The sequence below is a fragment of the Anser anser genome, assembly GCF_964211835.1.
Source record: "Anser anser genome assembly, chromosome: 1".
Taxonomy (NCBI): domain Eukaryota; kingdom Metazoa; phylum Chordata; class Aves; order Anseriformes; family Anatidae; genus Anser; species Anser anser.
Window position 1 is genome coordinate 10,418,934 of NC_139720.1, and position 25,387 is coordinate 10,444,320.

Consider the following 25,387-nt stretch of genomic DNA (forward strand, 5'->3'; position numbering starts at 1 on the left):
GCAAAATCAATGGGCAATTCTTCTTCGTAATCAATGGTACTATCTGGCCATTAGCTTGTATTAGAAGAGAGATCTGAACATCTGATAGACATATCTAATAGTACACACATCCATTACAACTGTGCAGATCAAACCACAAAAGTTATGGCAACTTTACCTCCACATGGAAATGTTAGTAATGGGAAAGAAAATAACATTCAAAAAAATGTTGTTAACACATCATCTCTAAAGTAGCCAGATCATTAGAAAGCAAGTCTCCAGTGCATTCTGTAAAGAATAAGCATCATTAAACAGTCTCAAAAATTAGGCAATCAAAATTTGCAACATTTGAAGTTAGGAGTTACTGTTGAAAATGTTAACCCATTTCTGTAAGCAACAGGAATCCATGGGTGAAAGTTTGAACCCATCAAAACCCCGTTCTTATCAACTTAATTTTTTGCACTTTTTACTTTGAGTTAATACTCAGGAATAGAGCTAATAGAGTTCAGTAACCTTAAGAACTGTGTTGATTCACCCCATACTTTGAAGTCACACCTTTCAGAATCAAACGTGTGTGCTTTCAGGACTAGTGGTATTTTTAGCTTCCCTTGATTTGTACGGAGTTATGAATTGTTCAGACCTCATTTGATCAACCAAAAAAAAAAAAAAAAAGGAACATGCATATGTGTGCTACCGTGACTTCAAGTGGAAACACAGATAACTCAGGTTGTATGGAAGATAAAACTTTTTGCACAACATTCATATTTTATGCTCCATAGGTCAAGACTTCACAGGAAGAAGTCTAAGATATTTAGACAGCTGCTGGAACCAAAGTGAGATTTTAAAGATAACTCAGCTGCTTATATTCTATATTGCATTAATTTTTGGATTAATATTGCTAGGTGTCACTATGGCACTGATATAAAAATAGCTGCTTTTTTTCACAGACTTTTGCTTAAGTAATGCTTTCAGTTTTTGTTTATTCATGAACACTATTTACTAGAGTGCTAACAGCTTTTGGTGTTCGTAGTCCCACCAGAACATTAAAATGGTAGGTCATTCTCAATGGAGAGACATGATGAGCTGATTCTAGGATTGTATGGGCTGGGAGAACTTTAAGACCTATGCTTCGTCTACCCCCAAACATTCAGGTACTACTTCAAGAAAGTTAAAGTGCTTGCTGGTATTTTCGTTTCTCCCCTTGGCCATCCACTGATCCACTGAAGTACTGACAGTCCTGACAGTCTCAAGAGCTATTGTGAAACTTCCAGTAGAATTTACAAGCTAAAACTATCTCCTCCAAGCATACACCAGAGAAGCATCAACGATTCACATTCACCTTGTACAACAGAGAGCAAGATGATAGCAGTGCACCATTTGTACTTAGAGGTGCAGCAGTTTGACCAAACAAAGCCTACCAAGGAATACGGGAACAAATTGTTGGTTTATTTGATTTCTACCATCTTGAAGAATGACATGAGCACTGGTCCTGAAGTTGCTACTCTGAATCTTGCTTTTTACACATAACTATGTACTCAGTGAAAGAGAGATTACAATCTGGGTCTCCAAGGTAAATGCGCTAATATTCTTATTCTCTGTTCCAATGAATAGTTATCTTCATAATAATAATTATACTATGCAAAGTGGAATAGCTTCTCTGAAGTTAAATTTCTCTTTGGTCTGACGTGCAAAGCATAAAAAAGAAAGAAAAATCATGTAGGTAAGCCACTCTCCATTCCTGCAGTTAAATTTTCCTTGCACATAGATACAGTCCTTCAGGCAGTCCCCAATGTTCACATTTGTATAGGTGCTGTGTGTGTTTCTATGTGTGCTTGTAAGGCACTGTGTGCTGTGAATGAGTGTGTCCCTCAGGAATACAAGTTCAGCCTCTCTACTAGCTGGACCAAGAGCCACAGAGCCACAGCAGCCTCCCATCCATCAGTGTACCAGTTTCACAGAAGTCTAACAATTTGATTTCTTACTTGCTCTTCATCTTGTCTTGAAAGTCTGAACACTCTCCTTTAACCCCTCTTCATCCTTTTTCCAGCACACAGCTCTAAAAAGCTTTACATTACCTTTAATCTCTTCTCATTTACTTTGCAAAACAGCTATACCTCTAGAAGTAAAGATCAAAAGAATGCTCTTCATGGACACACCACAGACTAGTGCTGTAGTAATGTTGTGATATACTTTATTGGGACCATCTTCCTCCTGTCTGAATCCCTTTTTGGAACAAACACAACTGCAAATAGCCTACTGTAAAGCCGCACAGCCCAATACCATATATTAAAACAATATATACTTATAGGTTTGTTACACAAAATACAATGCATGGGTTGACTACTAATCATAAATCTGCACAATATATCTGATTTGTTTGCACCTATGATGAAAATTTATCACAGCATAACTACAAATAAACTTAAAAAAAAAAAGTAGAGGCAATATCCTGGCTAGTGAAATTTAGTTTAATATTTACAGCTGTTATCATTTACAACATTTAAGGTTTGACTCACCATGCCAACATTTGACATAAAATTGCATATAACATATATGTTGCGTATGTCACCATATACTCAAGATTTGTTAGTTGTATAGTATTATTCACCTAACTATTTAGAGTTTACTTGAAAATGTAAAGGGCTGAAGGCACAGTTATGATCATGCAATTTGACATTCTGCATAGTCAACAGGAAACAGTATGATTTTTCAACAGGAAACAGTATGATTTTTCCCAAATATCTGGTATATTGAACTTGAATTTAAGCACAATAAAGATTTATTTAGTCTTTATTTTGAAAAAAAGTCAAGTGATAAAGAATTTATAAAATGATGGTGAATTTATGAAACAAGCTGACAATCTCTTCCAAAGTTTAACTTCCAACTCTACTAAAAATAGAACTTACTCTGTTCATATAACTATATTTAACACGTATTCTTTTGCCCAAATGAGTAAATATCACTTGATATAGCTGAATAAATGGTATGTATGTTCTGCTCATTAACTGTATTGTGCATGTTAGAGACCGGCTAATGAATCTGTCTGAGAACTATGTCTACTTAGGAAAAAATCTCATCAATTCTCTGCATTTAAAAAAAAAAAAAAAAGTAGGAGTTTCATTAATGTCTCTTTAACAGCTTTCTAATTAGTAATTATGGTGCTTTCCTATGATTTTTCAAAAACTAATGCACAAATGTAACAAAATGTTTTGAAAAAAGTGTAACAGTGCTTTAGAAAGAAAATCCCTTTGTACTATAAATAAGATTCTGAGAAATAATTGCCAGCTGGCTTTTTTAATGCTTGTTTTCTACAGGAGAGATGATGATAGCTATAGTCACTCCAAGGAGACCAAATCAGTACAGAACACTGTTGGGTCTTTTTTTCTTGGACTCCTTTTCATGCTGGTCCTTTTTCCTGTATCCTTTTTGAGTGTGTCAGACTACCACAGACATTTATTAATGTATATCATGTGCTTTGCTCTCTGAGGAGACTTAAAATGCCTATTAGAGAATTGCAAAGCCAGTCTGCTGTACATGAAGGTCAAGGAATATAACTTTAAAAGTGACTCAGCCCTTCTTTGAATTAATGTACTCATGAACACTGAAAATTAACACAAACACATGTGCAGAGCCTCCTTTGAACATTTAAGCAAACTTGGAAACTGATAATTTTGTAGCCTCTGAAACACAGAGTAGATGCCCTTTACATAATTGGCCCCGAGAGAGAAATTTCAAAATGTGGCTTGAGCATTTTCCTCTGGGAATAACAAAAACATCCACCCAGAGAGGTTCACTTTATATATTACAAGTCCAGCCTAAATCTTTCCCAATTCAGTTTTATGAAAAGGTATGGATGTTTGGAAATAAATAATATAAAGAAAAACTAACCACACTACTGAATGACAGGAATATTTTGGCTTATTTCAGTTAGAGTTTCAGGCAATCTGATCCTTTCTTTTCCCTCTACCCAACAACTACTTGTGGCTTCATACAAAACAATATATTAATAACTTTCTAACAAGAGCATGAAATCATCTAAGACAGCTAAGACAGCTAAGACAGAGTTACCATGAGAATACAGTTTTAGGACTGTATATGTCCACAGGCCAGACATGAAAAAGGCCTCAGACAGGGAAATAAAACTTGCACCAGTTTAAACATCTAAACCCCAAATTCCTATCTACAAAAGAAAACAAAAGAAAACCAACCTAGTACTCATTGTCTTCCTAATATATAAGAGTCAAAACTGACTACTTTAATTTGACTGAATGATTTCACAGAATCACAGGATCATGGTTGAGGTCCTTGGAAGGGCCCTCTGGAAGTCATCTGGTCCAAACCCTCTGCTCAAGTAGGGACACCTAGAGGAGGTTTCCCAGGAAAGTTAGTATCTGCATCTGCATCTTTATCTTCAGTACGTAACCAGATCTGTGCAACAAACAGCCAGACAAATAGATCCCATCTAAAACATACCTGAAGCTAAAATATAGGTGAAACAACCTTTCAGTTCTCTAAAGGGTCAGACCTAATAGACATCTTTGAATGATGACAATGCACACCACCTGAGACATCTTTATTATTAAAGCAATAGAGGCAGGCTTTGGGTATGCATTAAGCCATTGTGTTTAGTTTCTAAAAATGCCCTCTGTATAGGCACAGTGCAGTCAATGGCATAACCCTTGCAGTGTTTCTTGCAAGTAGTGTGGATGAAATTACCATGGTCTAGGAGAGGAAGGGAAGTTAGCTGTGTAGACATAAGTCTGTTTGATTTGTAACATAGAATCATAGAACATCCTGAGTTGGAAGGCACCCACAAGGATCAAGTCCAACTCCTGGCTCCATACAGGACCACCCAAAAATCAGATCATCTATCCGAGAGCATTGTCCTAACACTTATTGAACTCCATCAGGCTCAGTGCTGTGATCACTCTCCTGGGCAGCCTGTTCCAGTGCTTGACCACCCTCTTGGTGCAGAACCTTTTCCTAACACCCAGCCTGAATCTTCCCTAATGCAGCTTCATGCTGTTCCCTTGAGTCCTATAACTGGTCACCAGAGAGAAAAGATCAGTACCTGACTCTCTGCTCACCTCGTGAGGAAGCTGCAGGCCACCATGAGGCCTCCTCTCAGCCTCCTCTTCTCTGGGCTGAACAAACCAAGGGACCTCAGCCCCTCTAGACCTTTCACCATTTGTTAAGTCCTTCTTTGGACACTCTCTAATAGTTTTATACCATTTTTATACTGTGTCACCTAAGACTGCACATACTACTCAAAGTGAGGCTGCACCAGCTTGACCGGCTAGCAATGTTGTGCCTGATGCACCCCAGGGTACGGTTTGCCCTCTTGGCTCTCTGCTGTCAGCACTCTGCTGACTCATACTCAACTTACCATCAACCAGAACCCACAAATCCCTTTCTGTGGGGCTGATCTCTAGCCTCTCATCTCCCAGTCTGTGCATATAGCCAGGGTTTTCCTGTCCCATGTGCAGAATCCAGCACCTGCTCTTGTTAAATTTCATGAGGTTGGGGATTGCCCAACACACCAATTTGTCAACATCTCTCTGCAAGGCCTCTCTACCCTCGACAAAGTCAACAGCTTCTCCTAATTTAGTGTCTACTGCAAACTCACTTAGTATGCATTTGAGCCCTGTGTCTAGATAATTTACAAAAACATTGAAGAGAACCGGCCCTAAAATGGAGCCCTGGGGAACCCCACTAGTGACTGGTTGCCAGCCTGATGTAACCCATTTACTGTAACCCTTTGAGCTAGATTTGTCAGCCAATTGTTCACTCGTCATATTGTGTATTTGTCTAGCTGTGTGCTGGACATTTTTTTTCTAGAAGGATACTGTGATAAACAATATTAAAAGCTTTGCTGAAATCCAAAAATTACATCTACTGGTTTCCTTTGGTCAAACAGATGAGTAATTATGTCATAAAGAGAAATTAATTTAGTTAAACAGGGCATATTATGATAATATTAAATAAAATACAAGTTTTAGTAGCCAGAAGCCCCTTCATTCAAATCAGGGCAAGATGAATCAGTGGTGCCAGCTATCTGTATTAGGTATCAGACATCAGTGCCTTAGACTCCTATCTATCTTCAGTTTAAGAGATCCAAATGCATATAATTTGCATCCCTCAAAAGGCCTTATCAACCATATGGCTTCAGTGTGTCACCTTCCACCCCTCTTGCTGAAATTGGACCTACTAACAAAGTAAGATGCATAGGAACAAAATGGAAAGGAGGAAAAAGGCAAAAAAATATGTACATATATCAAAAAAACCTACACCCTCTACAGATAACCTAATGTTGTCTTTAGGTCATTGACCTCAGCAGGGAAGTCCTGAACTCTGGTAACTGTTCCCAACACTGTTTATGCATTTCATATTAGTAAATCATTGGGTAAAAGTAAAAATAATTCTGGGAACAGGAATCTGGAATTCAGACTTCCTGTCACCTCCTTGATGAATATCTTAGCAACTAGGCTGTTTTATTTTTAAAACAACTCCACTCCCTAACTTAGCTATGTAGAATACTTTGTGTACAATGTACTCCTGCAATGTTCTCTTGCCCAAACAACTAAAATTAGTCTTTAGTCATTAATCAAATTACTCATTTAATAACATGAGGTATTAATTATGTTGATTCTCTTCTCACTTTCTTTTCTTTCCCAGCCAAATAACTGAGTTCAAGACTGTGTGGTCCTAGACATTCCTTAGAACATCACAGGTGCTATAATAAGTAGCCCTACCAAACTGTTTTAATGATGGGGACTGTTATAACATGTCACTGAAGCGAAAGGCTGCTAAGCTGTTTAGTTTAGGAAGAAGGAGAAAAATACCATTAGGTAAAAGTAAAAAAGGTTCAAAACATTGGCAATTTTATGCTGAAGAAAACCCTGCCGGTTCATTACATGTCCATTAAGATGATGACATCAGCTACGTGCATTGCTGTGTATGCTTTTCATCCTGTTTGAATATGCTTCTCAATGACTCCTTGCATTCAAGCTAAATAAATAAATAAATAAATAGAAATTACAGGCAATCTCATTCTGCCTGCCAAATGATGGATTGTTACAAAGATGTTCTGATACAGAGTAGCCTCCTTCACCTATTTCTTCCCTCCAGTCCACTTAAGAAATTATTTTCCTTGTCCTCCTCCCCACAATGCTCTTCTTTTAATATCTTTCCTCTTATTTTCTGTAATGTTCCTCCTTTGTTCATCTGTGGTGGTTCTGAATGCTAATGAGTTCACTTCTGATTTAGCATTTTGTGAGGTCAGTTTGTGAGGGGACTAGAACAGACATTGTATTTTGAATACCAGATTAATTACAGAAATCTTGAATGAGGACTCAAGATCAGTTATTGGGGTAGAGAAAAATAATAAAATAAAATAAAATAAAATAAAATAAAATAAAATAAAATAAAATAAAATAAAATAAAATAAAATGTAGGTTCAGAAACTTTTAACCAGCAAATTATGTCAGGATGAAGGTAGCGACAAAAATGCTGCAGACAGTTCAGAGACCCTGTAAATTAGAGAGAATAAATTCAGTGCTCATTAGTGTTTGCAAGGTACACACAGATTGTGGTGATAGGGGAGCCGTGTAAGTACCCATGACCAGATGCTTCCAGAGATACCGACTAAATGCAGGCTTTGTCAGAACCACAAACAATTCTTTTTATTTAGTGAGACTTTTTTTTCTTTTTCTTTTTTTTTCTTTATTTTAAAATAATAAAATCACAGTAGACATTTTCAGCTGCTGGTCATATCCATAGTAATAAAGCATCTCTCTCCACCCCCCTCCCCCCCTTTTTTTCTTTACTTTTTATTTTAATAGTCAGATTTACTCTTTACTTTACCAATAGTCTATTTCTTTGAATTTTGTCCCAGACTCTTTCAGTCTCAGTATTGAAAATGTATCTTCAACAGCAAGTAGTTAACATGAGAAAATGAAGTAAAATTGTTTTGAGGACTACTGTCAGGGTATGTATAAGTTCTATATATGCTGAATGTAAAAAATAAACTCTAGCTATTCACCCTATCAAAAACCACTACTTCTAGCCCCAAAGAAGCTTATTGTCTAGTATTGGTTGTATCACCATTTCAGAACAAGTTACTTTTAATTACATTCAATTAATAACAGCCTGTGAGCTCATCATTCTATCAAGGGTACGTGTTATATCAGTAAGGCAGTGCCTAAGGAAGCCTGCATGTTAGCACAGAAATCACATTACCATAGAAGCCATGCATGTATAAAAGCAGACCTTTCTGTATGCACAGGGGAATCTCTGTGTCCTGGTCAAACTCTCCTGGTAGAAAGGAACAGCACCCACCTTCCTTCACCTTTTAGTTCCAGGGCTGTAGATGGGTTGCCTGCAGAATATCAGGCAAAGAAAAGTGGAGAAAAATTGTTAAGTCTAGTGTGATGTGATAATTAGAAAAGTACGCACACCCCGTATGTTCTTACCTAACACACAAATATTCCAGATTCAATCAATTATTTTATGTAGAAGCCACTGAAACATCTCCCCTGAAAATACTTCACCATATACTTCACCATCACCTCATTGAGCATATTCTTTTGTGTCCAGTTCTCAAGGCCAATCTGTTTTGCATGAAATACATATTTATTGTTTACATTATTGTACAGAGTTCTATTATCACATCTTGGAAGTTAGGTATCTATGTTCTTGTCTCTCTACCTTTCTTTCCAACCACTAGTGAGCATCCTTATTCCAGAGATAACCTGAGCAAGCTTGAAATTTAGAGTCTGATCAGACTTGTACAAATTACTGTATGTCTTTTACGAGGTGAGGCAATGTGAGAGAAGAGATCAAAACTCTACCCTACAGTATCCCCTGGGAATTTAACAGTCTCCGGAAAGATGTGATTTAGTCATATCTTCTCAAGTAAGGAAAAGCAAGCTGTCTTGAATATCCCAATTTAGTCTTTCCTCTACTTTACAATTGGATAAGAATTGTTCATACATAGTTTCATTACCGCAAAATAACAGCTTTACACAAAGCTTAATTTTTTAGCAGTCTAGGACAATGAATAAATCCTCCTTTCAGGAATTCTGGTTACAAAAACTTTACGTGTCTTTCTCAGGTGTATTCTCAAGGCAAGGTATGTTAGAAAGGCTAGTAGAGAAAAAAAAGCCACGTACAGACACATACATTGATGTCAATATCCTCTGACTCTGTTAATTTACAGCAAGAATGGAAAGATAAACATATGGTTTAAGCAAGTGTATGTCACTGGGAGAAAGAGAGAGGTAAAAGTGAAATTAAATGGTATTCAACATGCAGAAGATTCATCTGAAGTATCCAATTATAGAATAGAATAGTTCAGTTGGAAGGGACCTACAAAAACCATGAAGTCCAGCTGCCTGATCATTTCAGGGCTAAACAAAAACTAAAGCATATTATTAAGGGTATATTGGCTTACTGGATTATTATACAAATGCTTCTCTGCAAACACTGACAGGCATGGGGCATCAACCACCTCTCTAGGAAGAGGTGTGTGACCACCCTCACAGTAAAAAATGTTTTCTTAATGTCCAGTATGAACCTGCCCTGGTGCAGCCTTGTGCTAGTCCCATGCGTCTTATCACTGGTTACCACGGAGCAGAGACTGGCACCTCTCTCACATTTTCCCCTCCTCTGGATGCTGTGGAGAGCAATGAGGTCACCTCTCAGCCTCCTTTTCAAACTAGACAAAGAGTACTCAGCCTCTCAGAAGACATGTCTTCCAGCCCTTTCCGGCTTTAAACTCTGTGAAATCTATGAACATCTGCCCTGACCAAATAATGACAATTTCCTGGTGGCTTCCTCCCATCACATTTCCACAAGATGGAATGGCACCCAAATTGTATTTTTGTCACTATTCAAAATAGTGGCATTTACTAATTATTGTCACAGGACTAATATTGACACTTGTTTTTATTATAGAAGGAAATAACTTCCAAAGTATATCAGAGACCACCAATGTAGCTCCTAACCATTACTGACTCTCTAGTTGTCTAGTTGTCTAGTTAGTCCTAAACTCCTAACTTAAGTGTCTACCTTCTCTGTAAAGGTGAAGGAGAGAAATAGGTGTCTTTGGAGGCTTCCAGGGGAAGACCCTATTCACATAAGCCAGGCAACTTAGATATACTAGATCTTTGTGTAGTATTTGTAGAATCCTAACTTATATATATATATATATATATATATATATATATATATTAATTTATATGTTTGTATTAAATATTTATTTGAAAGAGCATTCTGTTAGATTCATAAAAATTAGGCAAAAATTTAACATCCAGCATTGATGGGTTTGTATCTGGCCCTGTATCTACATGAATGAATATAGACATCAAAGCCAAAGGGCTCACAGATACTCTATTAGCATAAATGAGGAGGAAAAATGATTTCAGAATTTTTAGACTAATCGAATATTGATGTGTAATTAACAATCACAATGATTTTTGCATTAATTTCAGAAGTAACACCAATCTGAGAATCCAGCCATCTAATCAACATATATTTTTTGGAATCACTGTTCATTTATGCTTTATTCACAAATTCTAATGAAATGATAACAAATCTTTTGCAGATATGAAGCGTTTTGTTTGCTTGTCTTTTTTTTTTTTTTTTTTTTTTTTTGTCTGAGGTTTATACCAAGATGCACATCAGGTCTCTATTGTCTTTCAGTGTGAAAGGATTTCTCTCTCCAGAATGTCAGCTTACACTTCAATTGGTTAGAAATGTCTTGGCGTTATTTCAAGTAATATAACTATTACATTGACAATGACTAAATCTCTCTTCCTTTTCAGTGTAGTTTTTCTTTTGTTAATTATATTGAATATTATCAATGTCATATAGCACACAATATTATATCACATATACAGCATTAAATAATAAAGAATTATAAAAGGAATTGGAAGAAATATTAACATGGAATACACCATATGTACAATGTAACAAAACAGCTCACAGTGTGCATGTATTCAAGAAGCTGTTTTAAGAAGTCTTGATTGCTAAACAAGACAGTGTTCAAGTTACACAGTTGCCACTTTTTGGCGTTATTCACATCTATTTTATGTGTTTAAGTCGGGTGTGAAATGTGTGGGAAATTTTAGGCATGTAATAAAGTAGTACGTGCCTACCTTCTTCTGCAGCCACTGGAGAAAGATTTAGATACAGCTTACAGTTAGATCAACTAAATCTCTCCCTGGGATCCCTCAAAAATAAGGAAGCTCATGTTTCTATTTTGCTTTTACAGACATTGTTCTCTTCAGAGAAAGAATAATGCTGGTTGATATTGGTATTTATGTTGAGAAATCTTCCTTTGGAATTAATCCTATGACAAATTTAGGACTCCCTAATCTTTTTTATGTATCTGGGAAAGAATGAAGAGAACATAAAGAACCTCCCTAAACCATATCTGATAGTACAGAGTCCATGGAAGATCAGAGTAGCTCTAAGTGCTGCTGTTTCTCTTTCCATCAAAGGGAAGATAGAGTTGGTAATTCACACCAGGAAGAGGGATATAGCTTCCCCAAAACAAAGCATTGTCACAAATCATGAAATGTGATTCATTAACAAACCCAGAGCAGAGAGCTTACTGAGCAAATGCACAGTTGTTTCACAATCTATATGTGTCCATGCAACCTGCTTGCCTACAATCAAGGAAACCAAAGAAGCAAAGATGAGACATGCAAATCACCATTACACACTGAAGCAAAGCAGGTAACTTCAGATAAACACAGAGGTGCAAAGAATGGTTCCACCTGGGCCAGCAGATCTCATGAACAGGGATTTGTGATTTCTGTATGCAGTAGCCAATGGCTTCAGCACTGTCATTTCTGAGGCACAACACAAGCACTTCAAATCTGCTCCTTTCTGAATCAGGTTGCTCACATTGCTGGGGATTGCTACAAACATGTACTTGATTTTAATGATTATTATTGACGTTGCCAATTTAACACAGTCTTTACCACATTTTCTCAGATGAGAAATGAGGTCCAAGATCAGTCTTAGGGAGCAGAAATGAACACTTCACTTTGTTCAAAACCTCAGTTTCATTAAGATAAATTGGAAGAATTTAAGTTCAGTGTGACGTGAGATGTGGGAGATAGAGGAATAAAGAGCAATCTTCTCAAAAGAAACAAATCGAAACAGTTTTGTCAAGTTAAACATTTCCTTTGACTGAATTTAAATAAATAAATAAATGAATAAATAAATAAATAACATTGTTGAGTACTTTTAAAAGAAATTAAAAAGACCAAGAGGAAGCATCCTATTTTATTGAAAAGGCCAGTAGTTAAGGTATTCACTGAAGAAATTCAGATTTAGTTCCTCTGTCTGAACAAGACGACTTAAATCCACAGCCTCTGTGTAATTGTGCTAGCATTCAGAGCAGGATAGGGAGCTCCAGCTGTAGAAATATAAATTGGCAAAGGGAATGGAACTCCAGAAAACCTTTTTTCTCATGTTCATTGTCAAAGACTATGAGGTCTTTTTCCCTTACTCTTTGTCAGTAAATATTTCTGTACTTTATACTAAGGGGTACTTAAAAGAGACCTGTTTTGCTCTACTGCACAGCCTGATGAAGGGAAGAGAGAACCTGTCTCAGAAATTCATAATGAATGTCTACCTTCCTTGCTCAAACCAAGGTTTCCCAGAGCAAGAACAGTGCTCTAACTACCAGGCAAGGGGGAGAGCTGTCATATCATCTCTTTAATGAGTATTTAAAATACTGTATTCAGCGCTTCCAGACAAACAAACTGTCACAGAATGTCATTATAATAATGTCATGAATGTATTTACATGCCAATGAATATACTCAGAAGGTGCTTCTCATAAGGAAAGAAAAAGGCACTAACCCACAGTTGTTGCCACTTGAGCTGTAAGGACATTTGCATTTACTGTTATCTTTTTTCTCACTGATGTGCTAATCACTCAATTTATAGTGCTGAGCATTGTGCTGAGCAGTGAAAATAATATGGTCCTGCCAGGTAGTATGTTTTTAGCCTCATCTATTAGCATAATACAAAACCCCTCTTTATGTACAGCTATCATGGATGAAAAATATTAAGAGTCTTTGTCTGGATCCCAGAATTTCATTCCTCTTATTAGTTTGGGGGGCTGAGAAAGGCAGTTACACAAATGATAGAGAAATACAACAAATACAATGGCTACTAGAACATGCATCACAGTCTTCTTCACAACTACAGAACGTACCCAAGCAAAACCTTGCTGTTCAGTCAGAAGCTGTTCACCCACTGCGTTAGCTGGACACACCGCAGGGTAACAAGTTGCATCTCAGCTCAGTCTCCCTGCATCAATTTTTCAGTGCAGAATACATGTCAACTATCCAGAAGAACAAGAGCCTTTTCTGGCATGTCTGCATGTCATGCTTCGGGGAGTCCACAGCAACCCGCAGACCACAGCTCACAGCTGCTGCTTTTGTCTTTTTCAGTTCTCAATTTTATTCGTTTCCAGGGCATTACAAGACATGCATTTTCTTTCAGCAGCTGAACTACTGTAAATGTTATAGAGAGTTTAATAACAGAGGATGCTAGGAAAGTATAAAGCATTCTCTCAAAAAATACCAACCAAGTAACATATATTGCAGACTGACAGTGTTCTCATGTACAACAGAGATCAGAATGACAAAAGTTGGACTCATTGGATCTTCCTGTGATCTCCACTATGACAGAATGACAAATCATCCCATAAAATTAAAGAGCAAGAAAGAAATCCAAAAAAAAATCATATAGGGTCATGTGAGTGATTTTGTTTTGTTTTGTTTTTCTTTTTGTGACTTTGCTGCAGTAAATTCACATCAACTGTAGTTCGAAAGAATGAGGGGAAGAAATAAAAATCAGGAAAGCAAATCTGAACAGTGAACTCCAAAGTTTTGACTTATTTTTATGCAATCCATTTGTGACATAAATCAAAATGAGAATCTTCAGTTACTTTCTAGACTTAATACTGTAAACAGACTTCTGATGCAGAGACCACGTCAATAGGTTATGGTAAATAGGTAAATAGCATGAAGTATCAAGAAATTGGGCTCAAACTTTTGATTACTGGATCACTTGCACTTGTGTGCATTTTCCTTTCTTTTATAGTTCACTCTTGTAAACACTTTTTTTTCCCTCTATTTTAAATAGTTTGTTTCAGTGTTATTTACTGGAGTTCTGGAGACCCAGTTATCTTGAGATGCATGCAAATTGTACTAAAATCAATGGACCTGTCCACAATCTTTGAATCAGAATCTTCCACACATAACTTGTGGATGGTGAAACATAATTGTCAACTAATAGCCCATAGCTATGTTATGGATTTATCAGCCCCTTGAGCTTGTCATTAAGGAGGCTTTTTTCTCTAGGAGCTAGTCCCAGCAGAGAACCTTTAATCCTCTTTTCCTAAGCAGACACTATCAGTCTCATTGCAATCCTATTCCATTTACATACCCAGGTTCATACCAAAGAAACTGTTTATGCAGGCACTGGACAGAGTTCATTGAACACTAACCATAAAAGCATTCTCTAGGAAATCATATAACTCAAAAGAGAGCTATCTAGCATCAATGCTATGTTATGCTTTGGCTGCACTATGGTTGGACTGAAAAAGAAGTGATGGTTTTGATCAGAACATCCCAAGAACTCGGGATTTTTGGTGCAAAAAGCTATGCATTCATCTTTTAAAACTCTGCCATTTTACACAATGTTGTATCTACTTCACATTAAATATCATTGTCTGAAGTGAAGAAGAGGGTTCTAAATTACAGCTGAGAGGCTGAAAGAAGAGGCACTCAATATTTTTAAACAAATGCATTAATCATAACTCAAAAAAAGGTCTGAGAATGGGTGTCTGCTCAGGGAATAAGATGATATAGGGAGTGAAGTATCTATTTTCTAAGTATCTGCTTCGCTGGAGCTCAGAAAAACTATTCCAAGTGCAAATGTACAGCTGGGATGTGGAGTAAAGAAGAGAAATTGTTATTTTTCTAACCTAAAACTCCAAATAAGCCCACTCATTCTTCTGACACAGTGGGAAAGTGGGAGATACACAGAAGCAGGGTGGAAGTGTAAATGTGAACCTGTATTAAAATAGCAGTCATTATTAAGTTTTCATTTCCTAATTAATACAATTTTAAAATAATCAAATGGACCTGACAATGCTTTAAATTATCTTATTATTTACAGTGATTTTTTTACGATGATTTATTTCTCTTTTGCTAATTTAAACTACAGATGAACTATTGAGGCTGCTTCATTCTTTCATTTTCAATATATCAGTGTGGAACTTGCCATCCCACAGCTGGCTGTGATTCAGAGTAGTTCAGTCACATGAACAGAGTTGGGTGCACTGAAAGTCAAAAACATTCCTTGTCTCTGCTTTAATGTGCATAGCTCACAAGTCAAAGAGGGTACGTTCAGAATCAATTCATCAATGGAATTTACCTTTTATACACTGCTTATGCCAATTTGTAACAATACATAGACTCTATAATTCAGAGCACAAAGGAATGTTTCAAGGTCAAGGAATGTACATAGTGTATAGGAGAGAAAGTGAAAACACGGGAAGGGATTTAGTAGAGGAGAAAAAATCAGTAAAGGAGGGGGTGATTTTAGTTGCCTTGATGTAAATATGATTTTTGAGAAGAATAACTAAGAGATAGAGATATGGATCTGAAGTATCGACAAGAATCGAGGAGCTTGCATGAAACTGAGAGAAAAAAAAAAAAAAAGCCAGAAAATGCCAAAAGCAAAAAGGTCCTTTCTGCTGATTCCTCTACAGATTCCAATTATCTTTTTGTTAGGATTGTCAGGGCTTTAATTTTTTCAACTTTTCTTTGAAAAATATTTTTCTAGGCAGTCAACCTGACGCAAGTGAACTAAAAGGTGGTTGCTTACACTTGGCTTTGCAGACTACCCCAGAGCACATCACTTCACCCTTCTAGTCTGCTTCCCACACACAACACTTTTCTTGCCAAGACAGTAGGCTGTCCTACAGAACAAGGAATTTGCAGCATCCACATGTTGAGGCACATGGGTACCACTACAATACAAAAAATAATGTCCTTTTCTCCCCAGCCAGTAGGGTCCTACCATAAACCATGATGTTAAAAACCTACTTAAAGCCTTCACTAGGAATCTCCTTCTTATTCATTTTTTCTTATTCCTAAGCTGAACTGGCTTTAAGAAATTGATTTCATTTTAAGGATCTAAAGAGCAATGCTATTTGTGTAATATTCCTTGAGCACATGTTACGAACAAATGAAAGTGCAGCAAAATAGTTTTGTTTGAGTTTTGTCTGAAAACTAAATGCAACCATCCTGGTTGTCCAGCTGTGGTAGGAAATGAAACTGCATCTATCATCCACACAAAAGGAGGCAAAACCTATCTACGACTGTATTCCCCTGAAAGCATGAGTCATGGACCTATTGAGAACAAAATATGGATGTCAGATGGTTAGCCCCTCAGGCTGTCTGGCAACCTGCTTGCTACTCAGAAAGAGGTAACAGCTGCTTCATATAAGACTAATAAGGATGACAGAAAAGCCAACATTGGCATGCACAGCTCCTCACCTGAAGAAAATGGGCAAGGCAGGCTTTATCTGAACTGCAGAAAACAACAAAAGTCCGGTAGTGGGATTCGAAGCAAATCCTGGGTAATGCTCATTTATGGAGAATCCGGGAAGATTCAGCTCCTTAGTCTATTTTAATAAGTTTTTGTTTTGTTTTGTTTTTAAGCTTTAAAGCATTTTCAAAAAAACAATAAAATCTTTAATGCTGTCTTACAGTGTCTGAGTTACATCTGTGTTCTTATACTGGGAATTTAAAAATTATTTAAGGAAATTCAGTTACCCGCTTTGATAATCTCACCCTTTCGTTAGGCAGCCAGTTTTAGGACTTGGAAGATGAGAAAGTCACAGGGCAGAAGACCACCAAGGCATTGCAGAAATTTCAGGACCAAAAACGTTCAGTTACAGAAGGGAAAAGGTCAAGGGCTGGACCAAAAGTTGCCTATTACTGACTGAATACAGAGGATGAATGGTTTTATTCTGAGATCCTGAAAGCTGAAGGATTTGGTGATTTTTATTTTTTTATTTTTTTTCCCACTCAAAAAAAAGGGGGTGGAGGGATTGTTTTTGGCAGAAAATTTCAGTTACTGGGTTAGTCAGAAACACAGCACAGATAAGTGAACCAGGAATAAATTCAACATGTGGCTGATATGTTGGATTATTTTCAAAGAAAAACATAATTGTGGGAACACTTGCAAGATTTCACAAACATGCAGTGACTTATTCACAACTGCATTAAAACACAGCTGAAAAACTTCATATAGGTCTGAGACTGGAAATATACTTAGGAGAAAAAAAATAAAATAGAAATCTTCATTCATTTTTTTCACTATTCAAAATATTTTTCATAACAACACTTCTAAAGAGGAGAAAGTTTGAAAACCAAATGTCTTACTCCCAGTCAAAAGTAATGTTCTGCTTAAGCTTAAGTGTTTTTTTTTGTTGTTGTTGTTGTTGTTTAAAAAAATAAACAAACTCTCTTCGTTAACCATCAAGCTAAAACTAATCTTGGCTTGACCTCAAAAGGTGCTTTGTTTTTTTGCATTTTCAGAACTTTTCAGGATAGAAAAAGAAAAAAAAAAATCCTTTATTCATGCAGCTGTAGCAAGGCAGAGCGGGACAGCTGGGTAGCTGATGGGAGGAAACATGCTGAAGTCTTTCTCAAGAGATGCTGCAGCTGATGTACTTCAAGGTCTATTATGCCATAGCTGTTTTCTTTGTCCTTCCCTATAAAACAAAGGAATATGCTCCTTTTGTTTCTTTTTGTTCCTCCTGCAAACTACCCATATGATGCTGAACGCAGGGATGTGGTAGCAGACCTTGGGCTCCACTCTCGTAAACCAAGTACTAGATGTCATGCACTAACTGTGACAGAAGCCTTCACATGTATTTAGATACAGCTTTAAGTAGATACTGATGTTTATACGAAGCAGTTCCACAGACTGAAATAACATGAAGAAATCCCACATGATCTTTAAAACAGCTGGACATTTCACACTCCTTCAGAAACCCAGATATTAACAGGGCAACTGGTAGAACAGTACCTCTGTTCAGCTTCTAGTAGGATATCCAGAAAAGTTGATTTATTTAATAAATAGCCTTGAAAAGGAAATCACGTCCAAAATATGAAATTGAATCCAGATAAAAAGACTGAGCCTGTCATTTTCCTATCTATGACTTTACTTGCTTTCTATTATGAGTTTCAGCTCTCCCAGTAAAATTCAAATCAGCATAAAGAGTGCTTTCACACCTGGGATGAGACATCTAGAAATAGAAGTTTTAACATTCAAGTAGTCTAGTGCAGGCTTCCTCCCTGATCTCTGGGGACCCAAAACTTTCCTTCTTCAGTTTCTAGCCTTTAAGGCAGACACAGTATTGTATTTTTTCCATCCTTTTTCTGCTTGCCTACTTGGGTTTGGAAGTTGCTTGCAGCAGCCGTTATTGCAGACGTTTTCACACCATCCACTCCAGAGTGTTCGTTAGCTGCCTCTTAAAAATGTAACTGCAAATGCCTTGTTCAGGTCCAAACCAGGGCATATGATCCTTATAAATGTGTACATTTGAGTGCTTAAATAAAAACAAGTCTCTAAATTTTTGACAGTTCGCCCACAGCTGACAGAATATGTAGAAATGGTTAAAACAAATTTCTAGATTCAGGTTATAAAAAGATATTCAATGAAACTGTGTCAAAACCTCATGGAAATAGGGGAGTGTCTTAAATGTCAAAAAGTATTTAAATGCTAATGAATGTCTGATTCACATATAAATTAACAAGATAATTTAGGAAATAAAAATGACCTCCCTCCTCCATGCCCTATTGATTAAGTGTGTGTAACGCCTCACTGAATAGGGTACCACCCACTTTTTTGATCAGGCTTTTTGTTCTTTATGGGTATTTTAAGATATCTTACAATCGTCAATATGTATGTTTCAAATATGCAAGTGCCGCAATGGCTGAAGGGCATGCTTATTATCTATTCAGGTAATGAACAGAGCTATAACTGCAGTTGTTTGATTAGATTCTGAAAGAAAAGCAGGATCATCGTCCAAGTGATATGACACACACTTCTTTTATAAAAAGCTTTCAACACCTCTCTGCATTGGTTAAATGAAGAGGGGAAAAAAAAATCTGACAAATGATACCAATAGCACAAAAGTAAAAATGTCACCCCTGATTTAAAATATCTGTAAAATATTGTGCACATTAAAATTTGTTTTAAGAACATTCATGCTTATGTGTGTCCTGGTTATCATACTTGAGGGTCTTTTTTTCCATACTTCCTGTCCCTATAATAGACAGAGGAACTCTCCTGCAGGTTTTGCGGAATAAAAGAGTCATCCAGAAGCCAGTTCCAAAAGTGTTATTGCAAATGGCTCTTCAAATATTAGATCTTCCAGCCTCCAAAACTCCAAATATATTTGAAAACAACTTTCCTTTGAATCTAGCAAAAGGCTTGAATTCATGTATTTTTCAGTGATGAAATCATTTCCTCAAGGCCATTTTGGTGTGGGCATATCTTTCCAGTTCAAGCCTACCTAGCTTATAGGCCATACTGCATGTGAGCTGCTTTGGAGGGAGAAAACAGCTCCACAGGGCCCTCCAGCTCTGCAGCAGTTTGATTTTATTGATGAAGACGGAAGACTTGAGGTACAGCTCCACATCTGAACATTACCATCCTGCAGGCTGTCAGACCCGTATTTCTGTGCAGTAAAATATGCAGCACATACATTTTCTCAGATTGTTGAGAAACTCTTCTCTTTTGGACGGATCTGGGTGGGGATTCCTGATAGTGATCCCAACAACAGACGTTGATGATTCCCCCCTTCCCTTTCAGAGACACACATTGTATGGGCTTTTTAGCAGTTCTGAAGTTGAACTCTCATCTCACCCTGAGGTGTTTTTACCCTGCTGGGGAGCTGAATTGCACCACAAACACTCTCTTACTGCCCTTCCTCAAAGAAAAAAGTGGAGAAAATAGGATGCAAGGAGCTAAAGGGTTGAGATAAAGACAAGGAAATCACTCACCAGTTACCCTCATGGGCAAAACAGACTCAGCATAGGGAGATTAACATAATTTATTGCCTATCACTAGCAGCCTAGAGCAGTGAGAAACTAAAAGGAAACTAAGAACACCTTCCCCTCAACCTGCTTCTCCCTCCTCTGCCCAAGGAGCACAGGGGAATGGGGGCTGTGGTCCATAACACTTCATCTCCACCACTCCTTCACGGTCACTCCCTGCCCCTGCTCCACGTGGGGTCCCTCCCACGGGATGCCGTCCTTCCCAAACTGATTCTGCAGGGACTGCCCACAGTCAGCAGCTCTTCAAGAACTGCTCCAACATGGGTCTATACCACGGGGTCCATCTGTCAGGAGCAAACTGCTCCAGGACGGGTCCCCCACGGGCAGCAGCTCCCCCCAGACCCCCTGCTCTTGAAGGGGCTCCTCTCCACGGGCTGCAGCTCTGGCCCAGGGGCGGGGGCTCTCCATGGGCCGCAGCCTCCTCTAGGCCACATCCACCTGCTCCATCTGGGGCTCCTCCACGGGCTGCAGTGTGGAGATCTGCTCCGTGTGGGACCCATGGGCTGCAGGGGGACAGCCTGCTGCACCAGGGGCCTCTCCACAGGCCGCAGGGGAACTGGTGCTGCGTGCCTGGAGCACTTCCTGTCGTCCTGCAAGTGTCTGCAGGGCACTTTGTCACTCCTCACTCTCCCAGCTGCTGTTGTCCACCAGTTTTTTTCACTTTTTTTTTTTTTTTTTTTCCTAAAAACACAACCAATGTTGCTTACTGGCTCGGCTCTGGCCAGCGGCAGGTCCCTTTTGTAGCCATCTGGAGCTGGCTCTGATCTGACATGGAGCAGCTGCTGGGCTCTGCTCACAGAGGCCACCCCTGGAGCCCCACTGCTACCAAACCCTTGTCAAGTGCACCCAACACACACACAAAACACAGAATTTCCCATTCCTGCCAGTAGACAAGTTAAAAATGATAAAATCAGAAAGATTAAACACACCGATTGTATGCACTTAAACATTTGGTATAAGATAGGTGCAATTATATTATACTAAAAGTTTAGTAGATCATGCTTACTGTTAGTTACAATGGTAATTTAAGTGCACAAAACACAGGATCACAGGCCATAACTGAAAGAATGGATGCACATAGTATCCTTAGAATATGGTGGTTTTTTTTTTTTTTATTTGATGATCAAAGAGAGATTCTATCTTTTATCCCTCTTAAAAAAAAAAAAAAAAGTACTCCACATTTGTATTTGTAGTGAAGTTTCCAGTCCTTATAAAATTTATCGTATGGGTAGCTCTGAATATAAATAAATAAATAGATAGATAAATATTTCTCAAAAATTGCGGCTTCAGACAGGCCAAATAGCAATAGATACTTTCACCGAATTTTTGAACACCTTCAGCACTCATATGCAAATTTAAATTTTTATTTTTTCTAACACTTCCTTTTTAAGATTTGCAAAATTAAACCCTTTAAAACCTGATTCCATTTCCATGGCTAATTTTATACTTTGAAATCAAACAAAAGATAAAATGTTAGCATTTTCTTGTTGGTGTTTGAAATGCCCTATTTTTGTAAAGAAAAATATTTTCATTTCAGTTAGGTGAAATCAAAATATTTCCTCATGTTTTCAGCTAGTGGATCAAAACTAGATTATCTAAACTGCTTCACAATTAAACTTGGGATTTGACTGACAGACTCTTTCCTCTCTAAACTTCCTCTATAGGTAAAAATGAGGCAGATGTTTCAGTTGCTCAATTAATCCTTGCAGCTTTGATTCCTCTCTGTTCTGAGGGTACAGTTTCCAGCATCAGGATGCTAATGTATATATTCTGATGCAGCCTGCAGTCTTCTATACAAAAGACAGCTTGTTTAATGCTAGCTCAGTGAATGGAAAGAGACTCATCAAGGATATTGCAGGACAAGCAGTTCTGATGACTGCTTCAGAGTAATTCTAATTCAGAGCAATCCCAGGTAATATCATAAGGAGCCAAACTTATCAATACAAATCAAATTCTTCAGAAATGTGTGACCAGCCAAAACAAAGAGTTCTTGCTCGTTCCAAGGGAAAGTCAGAAAATAAGTGGTTTTCTACAGCTTTCATTTCAGATGTGTTCTGCTAAAGAACAGGATTGATGGGATTATTAAAACAAACATTGGTCAAAAGCTTTTCTTTGTCCCCCAAAAGTGAATTAATGCTAAGAGCATCCTCATCTCTAGAACCAAAATCTTCATTTCTGGCATTCCTTCCTGCAAAAGGCAATGGACACAGAATACAGAAAACCCTTGAATATCATCAGTTATGAATTTCCATCCAACAAAAGAACACTTTGACCATTTTATCAGACAGCTGGCGTATGATTCCTAAAATATTAGTATAGAGTAATACACCATATATAAGAGTTATAGCAGTTAGCATCAGTGAAGAATGTTGCTTTTTGGTGTTAAGTATATACAGATCTGTCTGGATGTTTTCTTCCCATCATAGGTTCTGTAATCTATCTATTCAAATATCCTCTGAAATTATATGACAGTGACAGTTAGCAGTCAGAAATTTAAAAGCAAATTTTTAGATATGGGGAACGCTTAACAGATTTTTTTTTCTTTACACTTCTCATTTCTTCTGTAGTTTTATGCTCATTTAAAGATTAATTCTCAGAAACAAAAACTTTTTTTTTTCTCCTCCTTTTGCAAAAGGAGTCTGTGCTTCTGAATGATAAAAAAGTACAAAGAACTTGCTTTTTTATTTCTGAAAGCCAAACATCTGAATCTTGGCAATAATTAATGCATGAAAGTGCATATACCACAAAAGATCATTATCATCAAATCTAACGTGAGTGAACATATGGTGGTAGGATAAATCAACATAGAAGTAGTATAAATAACAATGCCAAGTCATTAGGTAAATAGGGAGGAAAGAAAGATAACATTGCATGAAATAACTGATGACAGGATAGCATTTGTGAAGAGAGTTTATGCTTAATGATGTTTCCCTTTTCTATGGGGCAACTGGGGGTAACATATGATGTCAGTGATCTGGATATAATTTGGGTGCATTTTTCTAATTAAGTAAAATGGCCTTCAAAGCAATGGTGAGGAGATCTCAAAAGTTGCTCTTTCTTTAGATTCAGACTGGAGTCATGGCTCTGTGCTCAGAGTCCAGCACTAACCAAGGCATGGAGAAGGTTAATGGGTTGTTTTTCTCATTCCCCTAGCATCCCCCTTCCACTCTCTACATTCAAGCAAATGGCCCACAGGACTGCAGAAAAAGAGGCAGCTTGTTAAACCATGGCTGTACTCTCTCAGGACATGTAAGACCATAAAGTCATAATAGTATGCTACAGACTGATATTATAATTGACAGAGCTGCCCTAACACACATGCATTGCTTCAGGATTATGGACATGTTGAATTTGGGGGAATTCAGGAGCAGGGTGATACATTGCTGAAGTCTAAGATGACATTACAGTGAAAGGATCCTGAAACATTAGCATATATCAAACACTTTGGATAGTAACCCTCTTGAATTTTAATTTGGCACATGGTCAATTATGACTGCCTGCTCTGAGAGGGAGGAGGGAGAAGGATTGATATCAGTGGAAAGGGTGCTGCTTAGAATTGTTTCTTTGGAGACAGAAATAGCATGAAGCTGATGGAGGCAGCTCCAGGGAGAAATAATATTCCCTAGCGAAATCTAACAGAAATAGCCTGTACAGTACTTTTACCGTGTCACAGAGTGAATGGTGACAGTGCACAGAGGGTATTTCTGTGCAGAAAATTACTGAGAAGCAGTAGGAACAGGAGACATGTTACAAGATCAGCATGACAAAGTGAGCAATTAGGCTTTCATGAAACAGAGGACAGAATTTTTCTGCACCCTGTCATCAGCTCTTAGGGCTAAGGGTGATGCATATGACCTTACACAGGCTGATCAGAACAGGCCATCCTGGGTCAGGACCTATTGAGTTGCTTCCTTCAGTGCAGGTGATGGAGTTCATTGCAAGTGTAGCTGCTCTGAGGCATTAAACAAATAAAATACAGTATGCATTCAAATGACATTATTAAGGTTACAAAGGTTACAGAGTCAAGGATTCAAAAGCTACCTCTGCAACCTTAATTCAGTCCCCATTGTGTGTTTTCTCCATCTTCACATGACTCTCCCTCATCCTTTTACACCATCCATGCCTTATAGCAAATTGTGTTCACATCATCAAAAGAGTGAAACAAGGGCTTTTGGACAGTTATGTACACTGTATGGAAGATCTCATGCAGGAACTATTTGTTCACCATTTATTTTATGTTCATGATTTAATATAGGGTCCCTGGGTGTATTTACTACCAACTGCTCAGAATGAATCCCTCTCTTTTTGACTGAGTCTAATGCAACATTATTGTAGATGTCTCGATAAGGTAGCCATGTTACAAGTGTATTCTGTCTCTGGCAATGGAGAGAGTAACACTTGCTACATCAACACAGAAGAGATAACCTGCCATTCACCTTTGAACCTAGAGAATCGCTTCTTTAAAGGCACAAACAAGGGAAAAATTGCCTGACCTCCAACTAAAATAATCCAAAATCCGTTGAGAACATAAGCCTCTCTACTGACCAGATTCTACTAAAATAAGCACAGGTATCCTGCAGTCAAACTGTATTTTTGCCACGACTAGCGTCATTACAAAAGTTGTCTTATATTTGCTGCTATCAGGAAGCTCTACTAAAAGCAAGTAAACAAGCTAGAAATTATCTGGTGATGATTTCACTTCATCCTCTGGGAAAGGCCTGGTCATCAGATCAGGTTCTCTCTAGTATCTGTGTTAACAAACTTCTGTTGTTAAACCTTTGCTATCACAATCAGTGTTTGAACGGGAATCCTCTTAACAAAAGCCACAAGTGCTGATGAAAGTAGCAATAAAAAGTCATGAAATCAGCATTGTACCAATACTTGCATGGATTCCTCATTTGGGGCTGCATTTCTTTGGGCTTTATGTCTGGAGTTTTATACCAGTTGCATTTCTGTGATGTTCTTGGGCCAAATCTCATATCTGACAAACTTTGCTGGGGTAGAACTGTGGCTGAATGGACACTGCTGAGCTATTACGCCATGCCACGTTCTGTGTTTAGAAATAAGTTCAGTCACTGTGGTAACCAAACAGCCTTAAGTCATGTTTAGCCCATTAATCCTCATAAGTGTTGGCTGAGAATAACTTACAGGCAGAAATATTTTGTCACAATAATTTTGTAACAAAACAACACCCCCCCCCCCCCCCAACAACTGCAAAACCCAACAGGCAAAAGAGGGGAC